This window comes from Dermacentor silvarum, chromosome 1 (genome assembly GCF_013339745.2).
Source record: "Dermacentor silvarum isolate Dsil-2018 chromosome 1, BIME_Dsil_1.4, whole genome shotgun sequence".
In the NCBI taxonomy this organism is placed as follows: Eukaryota; Metazoa; Arthropoda; class Arachnida; order Ixodida; family Ixodidae; genus Dermacentor; species Dermacentor silvarum.
In genome coordinates this window covers 330,796,736-330,816,968 of record NC_051154.1, presented here as the reverse complement: position 1 = coordinate 330,816,968, position 20,233 = coordinate 330,796,736, and the positions used below count along the sequence as shown (strand labels likewise).

Genomic DNA, 20,233 nt, shown 5'->3' with positions numbered 1-20,233 from the left:
AACGCACTAAGCAATATTATGGTTGGAAACACGAATGTACTTTCAAACTTTTCTCTTGTTGGACAGCAATAATATGCATGAAACTTCAAAAATAAATATTGATATATCCTGTTATAAAATATATAATCCTGCCAGTTTATTGTAACTTGCAGAAATGTGAAAAACCTTTGAAATATGTGATAAAACACTCCAGTTCACGCTTATTCACGAAATTAAATTGCTTGTGCATCGCAATAAACATAATGAAATCCGGTTTTCCGGTTAAACAATGGAACTGTTGTGAAATGAAATACGCAATCTTTGACTCTGCATGGGTTGCCTCCCTACACATGCACTTTGCCAACTCAGGAGTATTTTTGCGACGAGTCTAATTGACGGAGTAACTATAATTATTAAGCTATACCTATTGAAGTCTTATTTTAAATGCAAAATGGTACATCGCATTTTTTAAGCGCCCTAATAACTGTCCAACGAATTTGTTTCGTGAAAGTACTTTTTGCGGGTTTAATTTTTCACAGCATTCATACAGATGCGCGCGAATTCTGAAAAAGTACCGCATGACTAGGCGCTTGCGCACGGCGACATGAGACCCTTTAAATAAGTTTCTAATGAACAATTTGTGTCACACGGAAGTATGCACAAGTCGTGAGCAACAATGGTGGTTTGGAGGCGAAGGTCATGACCAGTCGTGTCAGGCGCTTTACCACCCACCGCCACAACCTCGTCGTCCTCTCCATAGACTGCAATTGACGAAGACGCTAGCATCCTCAATAGTTTTCCGTGCGCACTTTATCGCTGTCTCGCCAAGCTGCAGCACTTCAGGAGGAAAGTTACCTTCCCAAAAATAGTGCTCGAAACCCTTCTTTGTTCACCATCACCTTCGCAAAGGGCCTATTCACTAGATATTTTAAATTCCTTCATGATACTGAGCTAGAGTGTGAATGGCGGACCATGTGTGTGGGATAGTAGGGCGACGTGGAGCGGATCGTATGGAGCTTGTTTCGCCAAGGTTTAAATCCGTCCTCGCCATTGATCTTCTATTGTTTTACCAGATGCCCTTGCGTTACCCGATGTATTGTGCAGGGGCTTCAGACACAACTGCACTTCAATAGTGGTGCTCGGACGGAGCAGCTGTGTCGGGAGCACTTGCAAGGCTAGTTCAGCCTGCAGCTTACAATGCACCTGACTGATTCTGGTTGTGCTAAGCCAGAACAAGTCGCTCAAGTCCATTGCGAAATGCTCCGAGTAGGGATGGCACGCCGCTGTGACGAAAGGTTCGTATCGCATGTTCCGACTTCGAGCGTCCGTAGTGAGCGCCACTCTCACAGCAGCGAGCGCTGACTCGTCAATGCGTACGTCACACTATGCCACCACACTACCGTTGGTCAAGTCACGGTAATGTATACCAACCAAAAGAATACAATGGGAAACAAATGACACAAATTATTCTGGAAATCTGACCGGGAGACGGTTAGATCTACATTGTTGCTGGATTCTTTCGCGCTGCTTCGACGCAAAAGAAAAAAAAAACCTAATGATGACTGCATAAGCACATTTTCGAAATTATCATATTTGCTGCATATTTGCTGCATGCTTAAAAAAACTATTGCATTGTATACCTACAAGCTTGGCGCGTTTGGCTTTGAGATACCCTGTAGTTCATATCACCTGGAAAACGAGGAGCGCTTCTTCACACAGACACTCTTGTTGCGGAGAAGCCAGATCTACGCTCACGAAAAACAGAAAAAAAAAGACATTGTGTCTACTGAAAAAAAAACCTGAAAAAAAATAGCAGATGGTTAAAGTTTTTGTTTAGAATATGATCCAAAATATAATAAAATTCTGCGTAATTATTGACGTCACAAAGACGTTGCGGTGCCACAGCATGGGAGCGAAATTCAATAGGCACGAGAGCACTGCCATCATTTTACGCAGTGACAGCGAGGGATGTAGAAGTATGGCATTAGCCAATTATCGCGTTTCTTTGTGGACGGAAGGAGGCGGAAAGAAGAGCAGTGCGCGGACGAGAGACCTCTTTCACTAAGAGGCACCGCACATTCTGTCTTCTGATGCTACGTCTTGCGGATGAAATAAAAAATATGCTAAAACGTACGGCGATTAATTTATATTCGACATGTCTCGCGTTCTCAGCAGCGTGAAAAAGATAACGTGAAAAAAAAGCACAAGCTCAATAATATTTCCTGAAAACCAAGCTTTATGCTATCAATCCTGAGCAACATTGCAAGGACATCTGCTCAAATTTTAATGATTGACACTTTTTGCATTGCCTTTGGATTGTGTGTGAACATATTTTGTTTATTACAGAACTATCGTGGTATACCAAAAGCTCCAGAAAACTCGCATGCTCAAGGTAGTTCTCGCGGTCGCTCTTATCTCTATAGGTTTGAAACGAAAATACGGAATCTCAGCAGGCGAGCTTGAATTCTGACCGTATGAAGTTGATAAATATGCGCCACTGGCGGCTCTTCAAAGAGTCCCTCTCTGCCACCACTTTATTTGGGATTCTGGCAGCGAACCATTTTTTTCCTCCTGAAGAAGCGCCTGATCTATTGCCAAAAATATTCGTAGCGCCGGCACGGCTCATCACGTACTGCATATGTGATTTTTGGGCCACACCTGTATCGCATTTTCTTCTTCTTCTTTTTTTTTTTCGGGGGGGGGGGGGGGGCGGCTTGCTAGAAACGCATTTTTCTATGCCAGAAGATGGACGTCTTTGATAGTGCATTAAAATTCCTTCGAAACCCCACAGATTTCCGTAAAATTGAAATGAGATGTAAGAAATATTTGCAAAATGTAAAGCCAGCTTTTTACATGTAAAAGCTCTATCGCCCACGCGGGATGAGTAACCTCGGATGCGTTAAAAAACATATTACGCATTTGCGATATAGCGAGCTTCGGATATGTCGAAAAAAGAAAAAGAAAAGAAAAAGGTGGAAAGCTTATTTTTCGATTGGCATGTCCCCAACTCTCGCTAAAGTTACAGCATTCGCCTCTTCGTCTTCATTTTGTTGGTGTGAGCGTTGCGTCTACTAAAAGTTTCTTTTAAAAAATTCAGCGAGGCGTTAAGCCAAACTTCATAATGACTGATGTTTCAGAGTGCTTGGGGCATGCGACGTGCATTTGGAGACGGTTTCAGTGACTTCGCAAGTCGTCTCTGAAGTTCGCAGTATGTTCGTACCATTTCCCACGCTGTGTGCGATGAGCCAATCGTGATTGTTGGCAAGAAAACGTCTGCAAATTGCACGCAAATCAGAAAACGATTCTGGTCTTGTTTCTTTTTACCAATACTCGCCGCGTTGGCTTAGCGGCTATGGTGTTGCGCTGCTATGCACGAGGTCGCGGGATCGAATCCTGGCCATGGCGGCCACATTTCTATGGAGGCGAAATGCAAAACGTCTGTGTCCCGTGCATTAGAGCCCCGTTGAAGATCCCCTGGTGGCCAAAATTAATCCAAAGTTCTAATACGGCGTGCGTCATAATCAAATCGTATCTCAAGTTAAATTTTCCTATTTATTTTCGCAGATAGTAAAATACAATGCAAAGGTTACTTAAATGAAGAAAGCGCTCTGAAAGTAACTACTAACAATAATCGTACCATTATTACTATTACTAATCCATCAATTAATTTTTACTAATGTGCCCAGGTACAACCTCGTGGCCTTGCTTAATAATCCATCAATCCCCAGCTAGCACCAAAGAGATATAATCATTCTTATTCACGGATATTTCGCTTTGACCGTCAAAAATCTAGATTGAAGAAGTCAACATCGAGAAGGATTCAATCGGAATGGAAAATCTTGCTATAAGGCGGATTTTGGAAGACGTTTAAAATCGCCGGTTCTAGCAGCCTACAGTTAATTGTTTTTTTGTTGTTGTTGTTTTCTTTGTTCTGCTTTTTGGCGGGAAAAAATGAACGTTTGTTTTTGTTTTTGCTTCGCCCAGTTAGAAGAGAGTGCAATCAATCCAGGCGCGGGTGTTTGCATTGTGGTGAGTGAGCACTGAAGGGGAAGCCGCTTGCTCTTTATGCTCATAACGAAGTCCGCAATAAAGAAGAAAGCTTACGCTGACCTTTCAGACCGTCAGAAGAGGCGTAGAGTTAATGACGAACGGATATCTTCCAGTCCTGTTGCCACGAATACCGTCCAATAAGTCTCATGGCACGTTAATGAAAGTAGTAACCATGCTTCTAGTGAAGTATCCTCGCCACATGAGCATGCTCAATCCAAGGATAGTTTTCACGAAAGTTACCTTGCCTTGAAAGGAGATGTAGGCGCACATACGCAAGACATTGCTGGTTAATATTTTGTTCCACAACACGACTCTCCTATGAGCGCGGGCTTTAAAAATGGAGATTCTTCGGACGATGCATCACCATCTGCATAAAATCCGGCAAGTCTATGTCCACGTAAATGTGTGGAATTTCAAGCATGGCTTGCATCATGGGTTACAAGTCACCGCATTCCGCATGTAGCAGTTTCTGAACTTCTCCGGAAACTAAGCACCACTGTCGACGTTGATTTGGTCATCGACGCGAGGACATTGTTGAACACTCCTCGATACACTTCAACGCGATCTGTCCCTCCTAGCGAATATTGCCATTTTTCTTTGAAGGAAAATTGAGAACGCATGATTGCTGTGTTTCTGCATGAGTGGCTGTCGAAGGTAGATCCCTTGACAATGCTCAGAGAATATTAAACGACAATGTCAGCCAAGCTGGACTGACGGTTCAAACTGTAAAATGTTTTGATATTGTTTGTCGCAGTTTTCCTTTTGTCTGTATGGTTAACGTGTTTCACTTTGACTGAAAGTAAGAAAAAGACACCGTAGTCTAGATGCTAGAGCACCGGCTGCTGTGCTCCACGGCAGAGGTTCGATTCCATTACAGGTTGCACATCACTTTTTTGTATTATTAAAGCGAGTTAGGAATCTACCTACCTACCGCAAAGTGCCAAGAATAAAGCATTAGAAAGTTCAACTTTTCTTATTTCAAATTATGTTTATAAGGTGGCACTAGCATTGTGGTAGCAGCCGCATTTTGTATTTTCTTTGTTAAATTAGCTAGCATTTCTGTGCTTTAGGTACACTGAGTATTTTTCTGCATTGCAGCAGCGTGTGTCGCAAGAGAATGCAGCGCCGCGACGTATCATAGCGGCTACCTGACAAAGTGAGGAGTGGTGTGACGCCTCATCGCCGTCATCGCTTGCGCCGACGCAGTCTGAGCAGCCGAGTGGACTGAGTCCCTCGCGCAGCTTCCCTACAGATTGCGTAAACTTTTGAACCCGCAGTTACATTCACCGTTATTTTTGTCAGGACCAGCCGATAAGTTCCTGACGCGTGTTCGTTCATGAACTGCGGAGCGCCAGACTGCCTTCCACATCGTCTTTGCTCACGTGAGTAGTCACTGCCATTTTGACACCTGTCGTGTTTAATTATTTACAGCGCTTTTCAGGCGGGAGCTTTAGGCAGGAGTTTTAGGCGGGAGTTTTAGGCGGTAATGAAGTTCTGCAATGAAAGCGCCTTGATTTTAATTGGAATCTCTAATATTTTTAAGAGGCATGTTTACGTCTGCGTATGTTTCTTTTATTGTGAGCGTATTCAGGTTTGCCAAAGCTGTATAAAATTACCTCTGTGACGTTTCGTTGACTGGTGATTGTTAGGATGACGATGACCTTCCCGTTTTGCGCGGAATGATGAGACGTGCTACAATCTTCGCGTAGCCTCGGTATTCTTCTGTTGACACTCTTGTGCAAGATCACTCGTGTGTTTTTCCGAGCGTGAAAGATGCCCGCGAATACACGCAAAACTGCCGAACGACTGGCCGCTCGAGGCAGTTTGCGTGTATTGGCGGGCATCTGTCACAGTTGAAAAAGCACTTTATGTAGCAGGTATTGAGCAACAGAAAGCGGTATCGGGGGTTTCTCATGTTGCTTTACAGTCTTCTCATTTACACTTTTCATCTAACTATAATAATTGAATAGTTAATTAATTAGAACAAGTTATCTAACTAAAAATAATCTGAGTATCGCCAACATTACCTTGGTTCTGTCCAGGTACGTGGCACTTGCATATTACTAAAGTTTGGCTAAAGTTAAATGAAACACCCTGTATGTAGTGCACTGTTGCCTTGTTTTTTGTAACATAATCAGACCGTGCAGCTATTTACAGCATCTTCTTTTTACGATACTTAACATTTTTTGGCTTCAGTCATGCAGCAAATAAATTTTGAGGTCGCACTGGCGTTCTTTTTTTTTTGTACAAGTATGTGCTCTTTTTTTTTTGTACAAGTATGCGTTCTTTTTTTTTTGTACAAGTATGTACAAGCTGTACCTTAACTCCGAAGAACTACAGATTGGAAGCGCAGGTACGCCCCAAGGTTCAGTAATATCACCGATGCTGTTTAACCTGGCTCTAATTGGATTACCAACAAAACTACAGGAAATCGATGGCCTCAATCATACCATTTACGCTGACGACATCACCCTCTGGGTGAGCGATGGCAACGATGGACAGGTCGAAAACACATTACAACGTGCAATAGAAGCAGTTGAACAATACCTAGCAGGAACCGGACTGTTGTGTTCGGCTGAGAAATCTGAGCTCCTCATTTATTTACCATCGCGACGTGGCCGAAAGCCACGCAACTACGAGGAACGAAACCATCCGGAAATTCACCTAACTACCGCGGATGGTACGCCCATACCCAAGGTTGACAAGATCAGAGTATTGGGGCTGATCATTGAAAGTAACGGCTACAATGGAGAGACCATTCGTAAATTAGACAATATAACATCTCAAATCATGCGACTACTGAAGCGAATAGCCAACAAACACAGTGGAATGAAAGAAGGCAATCTGCTTAGGCTAGTCCAAGCGTTTGTAATAAGCAGAATAGTATACGTCGCATCGTACCTACGATGGTACTCGTCAGAAAGATACAAATTAGACTGCCTAATCAGAAAAATCTACAAGCAAGCAATCGGACTCTCCATCACCACCAGCAACGATAAACTACTGCAGCTAGGTCTTCACAATACACTGGATGAGCTAATCGAGGCACAACGCATAGCACAATATGAACGCCTGTCCAAAACTAAAACAGGTAGGCAAATATTGGATCGCCTGGGTATAGGTTATCATGCCCAACATGGTGTCAAAGTAGATATGCCCAGACACATCAGAGGCATGATAACCGTACCTCCAATGCCCAAGAATATGCATCCCACCCACCATCAGGGTAGGCGAAAAAGCAGAGCACGCGATATACAAAAGAAATTCGGTAACAGCAAGGACACCATATTTGTAGACGCAGCTAGGTACAGACACAAACGCGCCTACACAGCAGTGGTGATAAATTACGAGGGAAAATGCATGACGAGCGCTACAGTCAACACGCCACACGTAGAAACCGCAGAGGAAATAGCTATCGCGCTAGCCATAGCACAAACACAAGCACATATAATCATCAGTGATTCCCAGACGGCAATACGAAACTTCGCCAATGGTCGGATCTCCCCAGAGGCACTACGACTCCTAAAATTAGGTAACAACCACGACAGAAGTGTCCATCTCATCTGGACACCCGCTCACACACTACCAGACGGTAGCAATGAGGTGGCGCACCGCATGGCTCGAGAGCTTACGGACCGAGCCTCGGTTAGTCCCGCTTCAGCGACTACCGACGAGTGGGAGTGGGAAGATCGAATGACCAAATTTCATGAAATTACACAACACCATAGATTGCAGAGGCGCACATTCCCGCCGCCTCATCCAAAATTAAACAAAAAACAGTCTGTCGAATGGCGGCAGTTACAAACCAGTTCCTATCCGAGTCTAGCTATCATGCACATAATACACCCAGATTTATACACGACTGACAAGTGCAGACATTGCGACTCTAGAGCCACCCTAGAGCATATCCTATGGGAATGTGCGGGTATAACACACAATAACAGTGATGCAGCCTCAAACAGCGACAGCCTCCGCGCGCGCTGGGAGTCTGCGTTGCTCAGCTCGGACCTGCAGCACCAACTCTGGGCCGTCCAGCGAGCCGAGGAAGCCGCCAAGGGCCAACAACCCTTGGCCGAAGCCTAGGCGGGGTCTAGGCCCACCCCACCAAATCGCAGGGCACTCAATAAAGTTATTTGAATGAATGAATGAAGTATGTGTAGTAACTAAATTCTGTTAAAAAAGAAAAAAATTCCTATATACTGTTGTAATAGTCACTAGAGTTTTTTTTTTTTTTTTTTTTGTAACTTGCTATGCAGGCACATACCTACGTGCAAAGCGAAGGCGCGTGAGGGTGAAGACACCAATCATGTACCCTCTACAGGTGCCGAAAGGGGCAGAGGAAAACGCAGCCGCCCAAAAGGCCACCACGAAACTCCTGAACTCCAAGAACCCAGGTAACTGTTATTTCATATTAAAGTCGTACGAATTAAATTTTCAGCGTGGCACATATACATGTCAAATCTCGATAATTCGAACTCGAAGGAGCCCGAAAGTTTGTTCGAATTAAAGGAAGGACTTATTTCTGAAGAATTCGTGCACCATAGCACGACGTACGAACGGTGCGAGTCGTTATATGTCATGGCGCGCAAGCAGATGTAGAGCGAGGGCCACGAGACTGCCCATGTCGGCCAACGCTCGCTTCGCGATAATAGAGAGTATTAGCTTGTCCGGTAATCGGGTAAACGCGAGCGGGCCGGGCGTTGGGGCGGTTTGCCGGAACCGTAAACGTGAGCGGCCTGCATGGTGCTACCACCTGGTGGCGCAGAAATCAAACAGACAAAAAACAGCTAATATTGCAGTAACCATGTGTATTCTACTTCTCTGCTGGTGTAAATGTTCGGCGGCAACACGATTACGCCACTGTCGAACATTTACACCAGCAGCGAAGTAGAATACACTTGGTTACTGCAATATAGGCTGTTTTTGTCTGTTTGATTTCTGCGCCACCAGGTGGTAGCACCATGCAGGCCGCTCACGTTTACGGTTCCGGCAAACCGCCCCAACGCCCGGCCCGCTCGCGTTTACCCGATTACCGGACAAGCTAATACTCTCTAATGGCAGAAAACGAAGCTTCGGGGAGCGGGCGGCGGCGCCGGGCGCGCGCGGACACGTCGAGAGGAGGGCGGCAGAAAAGCGGCTTCGACAGCGGTGATACACTGTAGCGGTGACCCCGTCGCTTCGGTGGCTCCCCTCACCCTCCCTCTCAAATCCGTCGTAGCACCCCCACCTTCGACTGTCTCCGCGCACGCCCGCCGCCGCTCCCGCCTGCCCGGTGCCAGCTTAGCCCTCTCCCTTTCGTTTCCCGCCGTTGAAGCGAGCGTTGGCCGGTTGTGGGCGGTTTCGTTGGCCGGAGTGGGGCTTCGTCGTTGCTTCCCTCTGCGTCGCAGCCGAAGCGTTGGCTTGGACATCGAGTCGTCCACGCGTGTTACGGCGCGACCAAGAAACGGCGACCTTGCCATCTGAGAGAGAGAGAGAAATTTCCGCCGCGGTTCTATTTCTCTTATTGCTATAGCAATTGTATGGACACTCCAAGCTCATTTTTGCCGCCGTCGTAGTCGTCGCCGTGATATTCCCTATAAAGTACAACGGCGATGAAATCGTCGCCGCGCGCTGTATGTGAGTATTAGTGTGTGGGTTCATTTCGGTGTAAGCAATAAATTGCATATGCAAGCACTCTAAGCGCATAACTGTTTTATAAACTGCACGAGGTTAACCCATTGGCTTGCGTAACTATAAATGTCACCAAGGTCAAAGTTAGTGAAACTGGGTGGAAAATTACGGCTTATGTTCTGACCAAGTGAAATGTGTGGATGACTCACTCTTTTTCTAAAAAAATTCTTTACAAGTGCTTGGTAATGTTATTGTGTGGAGGGTTTCAAGCAGGCAAGTCATAGGCGTGCAACATTTTAATGCTTTAATTACCAGCAACTGAAGTTCTTACTGTATCCGCTTGAAGCAGCCGTGCTGCAAATGGTCGCAGTTACTCAAGGTTGCACTTGTCTGCTGTCTTTTATTTTTTAAGGAATCGCAATATATTTGCTCAATCTGAAGTATGCGATGTGTTTGATAGGCTGGGGTATTGAGGTATATGCTCAAGCCTTCGCCATTTCTGAATTGGCTATGTGATCTGTGGCAAATAAAATTGGGGTGGTGCAACAATGCTGTCACACTGAAGCTGTGCCTTTGCAGAGCCGCACTTACCTATTTTCTCGTACAACATTATCAGAAATGCATTTATTCCTTTCTTTGAATGCTAATTGATACCTACTTCGCACATGTTTAGGAGGCTGCTGTCATCTACCAGTCGCCAGCTAGTCAACACAACAGCCTCCTGAAAGCTAACAAAACAGCCGGCACTTACACTGGTTGGCTATTGTACATGCAACACCTTCAGTTAGATGTAAAGTATGTCTTCAAGGCAACAGAAGAGAATTTCACTTGTGATCTGTTAATGTTAGAACCATGTTAATGAAGGTGGAATGCTCGAAAACTGTGTGCTGGGACCAATATATAATATATTGTAGTGCTGCCCATTGCCAAGATATATTTCAGTGCTTATTGCCAAGGCATTGAAAAAACTAAACGTTCACTAAGAAAAGTGTGCTTCAGTTAACATGCGTTTTACACATGCCTAATGTTTTTGCAGTAAGAAGACCTGCTGAAGTAAGGAGCTACAGCCCAGCAGCCTGTTCGAAACCAGGTTTATGAAGCTCGATACCTGTAATGGACGTTACTCGGCGGCACTCACATTTAATGTTGATCGCTAGCTTGTCTAGTCGTCGTGTTTACTTTTTGCAATAAAAAATGTTATTGCTGTATGTGTTTCGTGTATTGCACAACGCAAACCTGCAGGCCGCCGGCTGGCGAAACGCCGCAGGGGCAAGGGGAGAGGGGAGGAAAGGGAGACGAGGGGGGCGCTAGAGGGGAGGGTGAAAGAAAACGGATATCAAAATCCCGATTGAAGCAGGATTCAATCTGTATTTTTAAATGCTTCTAATGGTCTTACAAAATCCCATTTCAAGACGGGATTTTTCGAAACTACTTTAAGCAGGATTCTAGAACTTCTTGCAATAGTCATATCCGCCGGACATTAGCAACGATATACGACCGTTTATCGCCTTCTAAACGGACTGCACGGATTTTTTAGTGCGTCTTTCAGACGTTCATTTAGTCTTGGCGAATCGGTATGGAAGCAGTTTTCTATCGCTTTTGAGCTAGCTGGGTCAATCATTCAATCGATAAATCAATGAATGAATGAATCAATTAAAAAATCACGTTTATTTACCGTGCCCCGGAACAACCCTAAGGTCCGAGCGCTGGCGCACGCATACATTAAAAAACCAAAAACAAAAACACTGCAGGGGAATACCATTAAAAAAATAAATGAATGAAAAGAAAAATTGTGAAAAGAAGAGAGTACCGACAACCACGGTGTAAGAATAAGGAGAGGTGCTGACACTCTCCCCCCAACGCGCGCGAAAGCGCCGCTCGCTCGCGTCCAGATTATGTTCGGTTTGGTTGCAGCTGGTTCGGCGCCGTCGTAGAGGGCGCTGCGGTATGCGGTCCCTGCCTGGGCGGCAAGGCGCGTGCTGCCGCTGCTTCGTCTTCCTGCTTGCATGTGCGGTTGCGCTGTTTTGAAGGCACGATTTTTGTTCGCGTTCGTTTTATGAGCTTGTACTTGGGTATTGTCGCCACGGGCCCTCGACGAAGGTGGCAGCGGCCTTCTGAGGGGCGTTTGAAATGGCTAGAAAGTGCTTCGTTCCGAACTGCAATTCTGGATACCTGACTTGTGCGAAGCGTGTGCCTTTATTCAAAGCGCCGTCCGACAGCGGTCGTCTAGAGCAGTGGCGCCGTGCAAATCTGAAGGCAGACCGAACTCTAACGCCTACCGACCATGTCTGCACCAGCCATTTTTCAGAGGATACGATATCGATGGCATATTGTCACGACGTCGAAAGCTCGAGGGCCAAACGAAACGCACTTGTCGGCAGAGGCAGTAACAAGAACGGACGGTTTTAAAATACCGCGCGCTAGTCACTGCTTCTTCTTCTTCTTGCTATGTTTTTTTTTAAGTGCCGATGTGTCTTATGTCGTCGTCATCGCCGCGCTAGACACGTGGCAATATTACGCGGAGCGCTCGATAAAAGGATTCCCACCTTATTTCCAAACTGTCCAAAGAACCTCTCACGGTCAAATAAACCTCGAAAGCCGCTGTGGAAGAGAGAACCTCCTGTGTGCCGGAGTAGTTTGTGCAAATTTTGCTGCATGTACAAGATATATACTGGATGGTTTACTATCATGCACCAAGATTTGAAAATATGTAAATGTCATGTAGCTGGACAGAACCAAGGTAATTTTGTCTGCTGTCGCTTGGAGATATTCAGATTATTTTTTTATTCCGCTTAATTACATAAATATTTTCTTAATTGATTAATCAACTTTTTAATGCTATATTTGGATAAAAAGTTTGAACGAGAGAATTGTACAGCAGCGTGGAAAACTCCCAATATAACTTTCTGTTGCTCAATACGTGATACATAAAGGTGTTTTCCGAGCGTGAACGAAACCCGCGAATACAGCAATATTGCCGTGCGACTGGCAGCTCGAGGCACTTTGCGTGTATTCGTGAGCTTCTTTCATGCTCGGAAAAACACTTCTATTTAGCGCGTATTGAGCAAGAGAAAGCTGTATCGGGAGTCTTTCATGTTGCTCTACAATTTTCTCATTGACACTTTTAATCTAATTATAATAATTGAGAAGTTGATCAATAAATAAAACTAATTATCTAATTAGGCGGAATGTAAAAAATAACTGAGTATCTCCAAGGGACGGCAATAACATTACTATGGTTCTGTCCAGCTACGTGACATTTGCATATTTTGAAATATTTGTGCACCCTGTAAAATACTGCTGTTTTCTGTGCAGATGTGTGCCTGATTTTCAAATTTGTTCCATCCTGGCTACTGATTTTTTTTACAATGCGCGTGCGGTGTATATTGCACGCTTGCATGTTTTCATACAACATTTTTCCATTGTGGGAGTGTATGAGACCGCAAGCTTCTGGGATGGTTATCACCTATTAAAATTATCGAGCTGCTTCATGCACAAGTTTTTTCGTATTGTGTCTATGCAAAAAAAGGTCTATGGGATTATTGTGTGGTGGGTGTAAGTGTATTTGTGGACAGGCTGTAGCATGCATTGTCAAACACGCTTACATTGGCACATTCTCATATGCAATTTCAGAAAAAGAAAGTCAAATCTTTTTTTAGATCTTGCAAGAGCCACTCAGTCCTCAATGGACGAAAGCCCAATGAATAATATACACGGTCTATGTTAAGTGGAATTGGAATAAAAAAGGCATTTGCTCAGGTTTTCATCAGTAAACTGTGGTAGTGATGCTGTAATTCAAGATAGACGCCTGCCTTCGTCCCGCCTAATAAATTCCCATATGAAAGAGTAGCTGATGTGCATTCTCATCTTAAGTTCTAGCCATGAACAGCCACTTTGCTCTAGTGCATTGCATATCGCAAGCTTGCGCCGTTTCATTTCTTAATTTATATCGCGGCCACATTGAATTCGCGCAACGATGATTGAACGGTTTTCTGAGTGTGAATGGAAGCAGCGATAAGCATGAAATACATTTTCTGGTGCAGTCACTATTTTTTTCTGATCGAGGGGTAGCACGTGGGCTAACACTTTCATTTTTTTATGCTTGGATGAACGGCTAGACCGGACGAAACAAATTGTGCGCGCGAGGGTAACTTCAGTGGGCTTTGAGTGCTGCCCGACTGATTCGTGTTCACGTCATCCACGCCCTGCACAAGGAACCTTCATGTTAGCGAAGCCTGGTACACTTATCACTTTAATGTGAAATAACGATTTTTTTTCGCGCTTTGAGATTTACTCACTCCACTATGAACGAAAATTTAGCGGAGGCAGAGGAATGCCAAGCCGCCGGCGCCGCTAAGCTGGGACCGCTGGCCGCAGCGCCATCTATCTGCTCGCAGTAGAGCTACTCGGTGCGCCCGCGCGAGGCCGAACATAATCTGGACGCTCGCTCTCGCGCAGTGTCAGCACCTAAATATTCTTCCACCGTGCCGACAACAAAGCGCAAAGTAAGTACAAAAGAAAAATGAGGAGAAGCGCACTTGAACAATGCATGAAACTATAACACAACAAGGCAAAGCTCGGAAAAGAACGATGACAACGAGTGATGAAAGATATCAAGATCACGAAAGTAAGCCTTATAAAGACTCTGTATTCTGTGGACCATTGAGTGTTGGTGGTGACAGGCAGGCACATCGAAAGGTGTATGTTCTCTGGTGATCTTGCGTGGAATACGAAACATGATACAGCTGAGGAGTTCGGGACACGTGAGGTAATCGCGATTACGCCGGTAGCGAAGTCAGGGCAATGATAACAATCCAACAGTGCTAGTACAAGGTCTAATGTCCAGGTTTGAAAAGCGGTGATGATACATGCTAAGAAACTTTTTCTGGACCCGATCTATATTGTCGCTGTTGGACGTGGAAGAGCCATTCCAGACGACCGACGCATATTCGAGTTGAGGAAGAGAGATGGTTGTGTACAGCGGGCGGAATGGTGTAGGAGAATTCAATTCTCTTGATAGTCTGCATACAGAAGCAAGAGAGCGCATACCCCGCATTGCAACAAGTTTAGTGTGAGCCGAAAAGTGTAAGGTTGCATCAAAAAGTACACCAAGATCATTGATCTCGCAGACCTTACACAATGGCACAGAATCTACAGAATAAGAAAAAGAAATACTTGCTGTTTTGCGTGTGAAAGTCATGACTTTGGTCTTAGCAGCATTCAAGGTAAGGTTATTATCCTTGCACCATTTAGAAAAGGAAAACAGGTCAGACTGCAGGGCGCGACAGTCATCAACAGTGTGAATTTTCTTTCAAATCTTGATGTCATCGGCATATAGAAGGAAAGAAGAGGTCCTATTAGCAGAAAGAACATCATTATTAAAATTTTTAAAAGCAGTGGACCTACTACTGACCCTTGAGGGACGCCGCTAGTTGCCATGTAAACAGAAGACGTTTGGTCATTGACGTTAATATAACACGATGTATGAAGACGATAACTACGGAAGAGATTCACATCTGACGAGTCAACATCAGAGTACGTAAGCTTGATGAGAAGCAGTGAGTGGCTCACTACATAAAAAGCCTGGCTGAGGTCACAATAAATGATGTAAACTTGCTCCCTTTGAAGTACCGGCGCGGAGGTCTGTCTCATGAAACTTGCGAGATTTGTGATAGTGGAGCGGCTTGTGAAAAATCCATTGTGATTCGGAATGAGTGAATTCTCAACAGTAAAAGACAATATGTTGTGAAGAGCAAGCTCAAAAATCTTGGACGTGGCACAGAGAAGAGAAATTGGGTGATAATTCGAGACATCGGATTTACAGCCAGACTTAAATACATGGAAAACACAAGCAGTTTTCCACATGTGAGGGAAAGTGGAAGTCGTCAAAGAGATATTAAATATAGATGTCAATACTGGAGCAAATATACTGCCGTAAGCTTTTAGAATTGCGGAGGGGATGGCATCAGGGCCGCAGGATAGGGAAGGCTTCAAGCGCTTAAGGCATTCGTGGATGAGCTTTTCATTAAACAACACAGCACTAGATGTAGGAACCGTCGTGTGCTGCTGATTGACACCAGCGTTGAAACCTGCAGCTTTATATAAGGATGAGTAATGGGCAGCAAACCAAACCGCAACTGCTTGGACTTCTACTCCTCTAGAGTCAAGCAGGCGAAAACACTCTCCACGTTTATTGGAGCGCTTACGGATATACCGGGAGTTGAAAATTAAGCTTTACGGAATATTTAGAAATTGCCTGTGGCAGGTAGCATAATTCTTATCATTGAGCTGGGTTATTCGATGAGTCGGATATTAGCAGCACAAGAAATCGAAACACATAATGAACAGATTAACTAAAATTCACTAATTAACTTCTTAGTTATATACTTTACGACACATATTGCAATTTACGAATTGTAGCCGGTGAGCTTGTCAAGCGATAGTATCCACTTGGAATGAATTTCAAGAATGACACCAGTTTGGAGATATGCGCCATCAAACTCGTCGTAAAAATGCACTGTTGTTCCACTTACTTGTTTACCAAAATGGTGTTTTATACATTGAAGAATATATCTCGAAATAATATCTCGAAACTGGGGTCATTATAGAAATTCAAGTGGATCCGTCTTGCAAACTTACCGACTACAATTCGTAAATGGCAATATGTGTCGTAAAGTAATTAACTAAGACGTCATTTAGTGATTTCTTGTTAATTAGTTGAATATGTGTATCGATTTTTTGTGCTGCTAATATCCGACTCATCGAATAACCCAGCTCAACGATAAGAATTATACGACCTGCCACAGGCGATTTCTGAAAATTCCGTAAAAGTTAACTTTGAGCCCCCTGTATTTCCGAAATTCTCCCGGCCGGTCGGAGGAGCGCTTTTCCAAGAATGCAATATATAAGTCTTGATCCCGCTTATAGAGGCGTTTACATAGAGCCCAGAAAAAGCGGAATTCTTCTCTGTACTCATTAGGCAAAGGAATTCTAGATTTTCGGTGCGCGCTACCTTTATGCTTTAGGTCAATGGACCTTTTTCACGATGGGAGAGCGCCTCTAGCGGCAAGAGTCAGAAGCAAACACGGTGGCTCTCGGTCGACGCGACGGGGACCGCTGGTTGTTTGTTCTATGGGGTCCGCGGGATAGCTTGCGTGCCATGCAGTGTGTCAACTGTCATTTTTTAAGTTGCTGCTGTTTTCCATATACGCAGTACGCCTGCATCGACACCGCTGATCTTCTTAGGTGCTTGTCGACTGTTGCAAAGCTTTTTTCAGCATGTTTTCTATTTAAGACTTGAAGAAACTTCACGACTCCGGCGGTCAGTGGAGCCGCGATTTGGAGTGTGTGCCGCCAGTGACGGACAACGTGATCGACAGCCACTTCGACGAGTTTCACCGGCAGCTGCTAAAGGCTAGATGTTCAAAGAGGAGAGGTACATTCGCCGGATCGAATGTCTGATGCGACGACAACCAGGAGGGACCGAACTTGTGTTGCGCAGCATATGTTTGTGTTGCACAGCATGTCTCATTACCGTGTGCTTGAAAACCGATGGTACGTAGTCTGGGTGGGGCATAAAGCGTGAGGGCGGACCTGTGATAAAATGCAATGTTTAAACAGTTCCTTTATTGTTTCAGTCACTAACGCGCGCCCGACACAAGTGACACTGCGCTAACACGACCAACATCGTGTGCTAAACAAATGCACGATAGCCGCCATACCAAAGTCCCATTCAGAAAGAGCTCGATTGAAACACTTATGGGCTAAACAGACACGCTGTTCATCAAGTAATAAGGAACCTCAAGTCACTGTTTCTTTACCTGCTGCAAAGTGATTGCTGCAGACGCGGGAGCTCGCTGTCGGTTTCCACGGCGACTCGTCGGTGTTGACGCGATCTATTGCTTGCACCCATTTCTTTCGTCTCGTTGCCTGAGGATTCCCAGCAGGAAACCGAAAAAATCGCACGTTTGGAGGCTTTCCGCTGGCATTACTGCAACCTACGGCAGCACATCGCTGTGGCATCGCAAAAAAAAAACAAGAAAGCTGCGATCCCGCCCGCGGAGAAGCAGCGCGGCCAACACAGAGAGCTCGTACGTGCGTGTATGGCAGCTAGAACTACACGTGCTTGCATGCGTGCGTTCACTGGGGCAGATGTCACCAAAAATGTTGCCGGCCCTCGCCGCTAGTGGCGCCGTCAGAGTACTTCCGGTGCACATGCGCTGAAGGCGCCCATGAAAAAGGTCCATTATGAGTTCAGACGGAAACCAGTGGGGATATTTAGAGCGTTTAGGTCTGTACTGGGGAATGTATTTGCGCATACTGCTCAAAACAAGCTCCATAAACTAATATACTTGGTCATAAATATTGGTTGTGTGACCAATCTGTGGTAGGCAAGAAACTATATAAACCAAGATAATCACCACGCTGGAAAGCAAAGCGATGTGATTCACTTACGCCACTGGAGGAGCTCTGCCTCAGGACTGACACAGAGGCAGTTATCTTTGGTGGAGGATGAAATTTATTGGTACGCACAAAGGGACATATCAGAACGAGAGACATGAAAAATTTGAACATTCGAGATGCAAAGGTCTAAGACGTTGCCACAGCAATTGGCGATCAAGTTATGTTGCTCGAGGGAACAGAAGGACAGAAAGTCGAACAGGCTACATTTCTTCTCTGTGTAATGATTGTAATGAGTATATGTAAGCATGTTCCAATCAATACGTGGTGTATTAAAATCACCAAGAAGGATTACTTCGTGCTTACTATGGGAAGTTATTACACTTTCAATAAAAGAGATCACGTCATCAAACAAAACAGCTGAAATATTCGGGTGTACATAGATCGAATCAACAATTTTTCCCATCGGGCTAGGCTGACTTCTAGCCATTGCGCCGAACACATCTCAGCAAATTGTCAACAGCAATCAGTACGCCAACTTTTTGTTGCGATCCACTGAAGTCTCGGTCACTGCTTGAAGACGTTGTAGTGGGGGGCAAAGAAGTCTGAAGAGGAAATGTCAGTGCAGAGCCAAGTTTCAGAAATAAAAAAAAAATAGCAAACGAAGAAGAGATGACATGCAGAAAAATTCACGCGCTTTGGTGCGAAGTCTTCGAGCGCTTTGGTAAAAACGCTTTAATAATAATCAATCGATCAATCAATCAATCGATCATTTATTTATCGTGCCCAGGAACAACCATGATGTCTAGGTGCTGGCGCACGTATACATAGAAAAAGAAATACAGCAGGTGAATATCAGTAAAAGAAAAAAAAACTATGAATAAAAATAACAATCTTGAAAAGAAAAGTGTACATGTAACCGTAGGCGCAAAATGCATACGTAAGAAAAAGGAGGAGAAGGGAAGTTGAACAATATGTGAGACTAAGACACAACAACGGAAAGCTCAGAGCAGAACAAAGACAGAGAGTTGTGAAAAATATCAAGGTCATGAAAGTGGGCATTAAAAAGACTTCTGTGGATGGTTGAGTGGTGGTGGTGACAGGCAGCAACATGGAAAGGTCTGTGTTCTCTGGCGATCTTGCGCGGAATACGAAGCTTGGTACAACTGAAGAGTTCGGGGCACATGAGGATACCGTGAATGAGTTTGAAAAGGAAAAGCAAGTCAGCGCGATTACGTCGGCAGCGAAGTAAGGGCAATGGCAATAATCCAACAGTCCTAGAGCAGGGCCCAGAGTCCGTGTTAGCAAAGCGGGGATGATACATGCTAAGAAACTTTTTCTGGACCCGATCTATAATGTCACTGTTCGATCTAGAAATGCCGTTCCAGATGACCGATGCGTATTCGAGTTGAGGAAGACAGATTGTTGTATACACTTACGGAACGGTGTAGGAGAATTTAATTCTCTCGACAGTCTGAAAACAGAGCCAAGAGTACGCATGCCCCGCATTGCAACACGTTTAGTGTGAGCTGAAAAGTGTAAGGTTGTGTCAAAAAGTACACCGAGCTCATTGATCTCACGGACCTTACACAATGATGCAGAATCTACTGAATAAAAAAAATGAAATGCTTGCTGTCATGACTGTCAAAGAAATGCTTGCTGTTAAGACCAAAGTCATGACTTTGGTCTTAACAGAATTCAATGTGAGGTTATTATCTGTGCACCATTTAGAAAAAGAAAGCAGGTCAGACTGCAGGATGCGACAGTTATCAACAGTGTGAATAGCCTTAAAATATTTATGTCATCGGCATATAGATGGAATGGAGAATGCGGAATGGCGGAAAGAACGTCATTAATAAAAATTTTAAAGAATGAGTGCTCCTAACACTGATGCTTGAGGAACGCCGCTGGTTACCATGTACGAAGAAGACGTTTGGCCGTTGACCGTTAACAGAACATGATCTATCAATAAGATAACTCCGCAAGAGATTTATAATTGACGAGTCAACACCAAAGTGCGTAAGCTTGATGAGAAGCAGTGAGTGGCTTACTACATCAAAAGATTTACTGAGGTCGCAATATATGGTGTCTACTTGCCCCCTTTGAAGTACCGGCGCGGAGGTATGTGTCATGAAGCTTGCGAGATTTGTGATAGTGGAGCGGCCGGTGAGAAATCCATGCTGATACGGAATCA

The 20,233-nt window shown here is 44.6% G+C and overlaps 1 protein-coding gene and 1 long non-coding RNA gene across 2 annotated transcripts in view; one reads left to right on the top strand and one right to left on the bottom strand.

Annotated features, from left to right (window-relative positions):
- The window catches only part of LOC119443140 (AF4/FMR2 family member lilli-like), a 347,364-nt gene that overhangs the window by 250,549 nt on the left and 76,582 nt on the right, over positions 1 to 20,233 (bottom strand). The window lies entirely within an intron of this gene.
- LOC125942297 (uncharacterized) lies at positions 5,262 to 10,818 on the top strand. Its single transcript, XR_007464976.1, has 3 exons — positions 5,262 to 5,411; positions 8,351 to 8,423; positions 10,676 to 10,818. It is a non-coding gene; the product is annotated as an uncharacterized LOC125942297 (long non-coding RNA).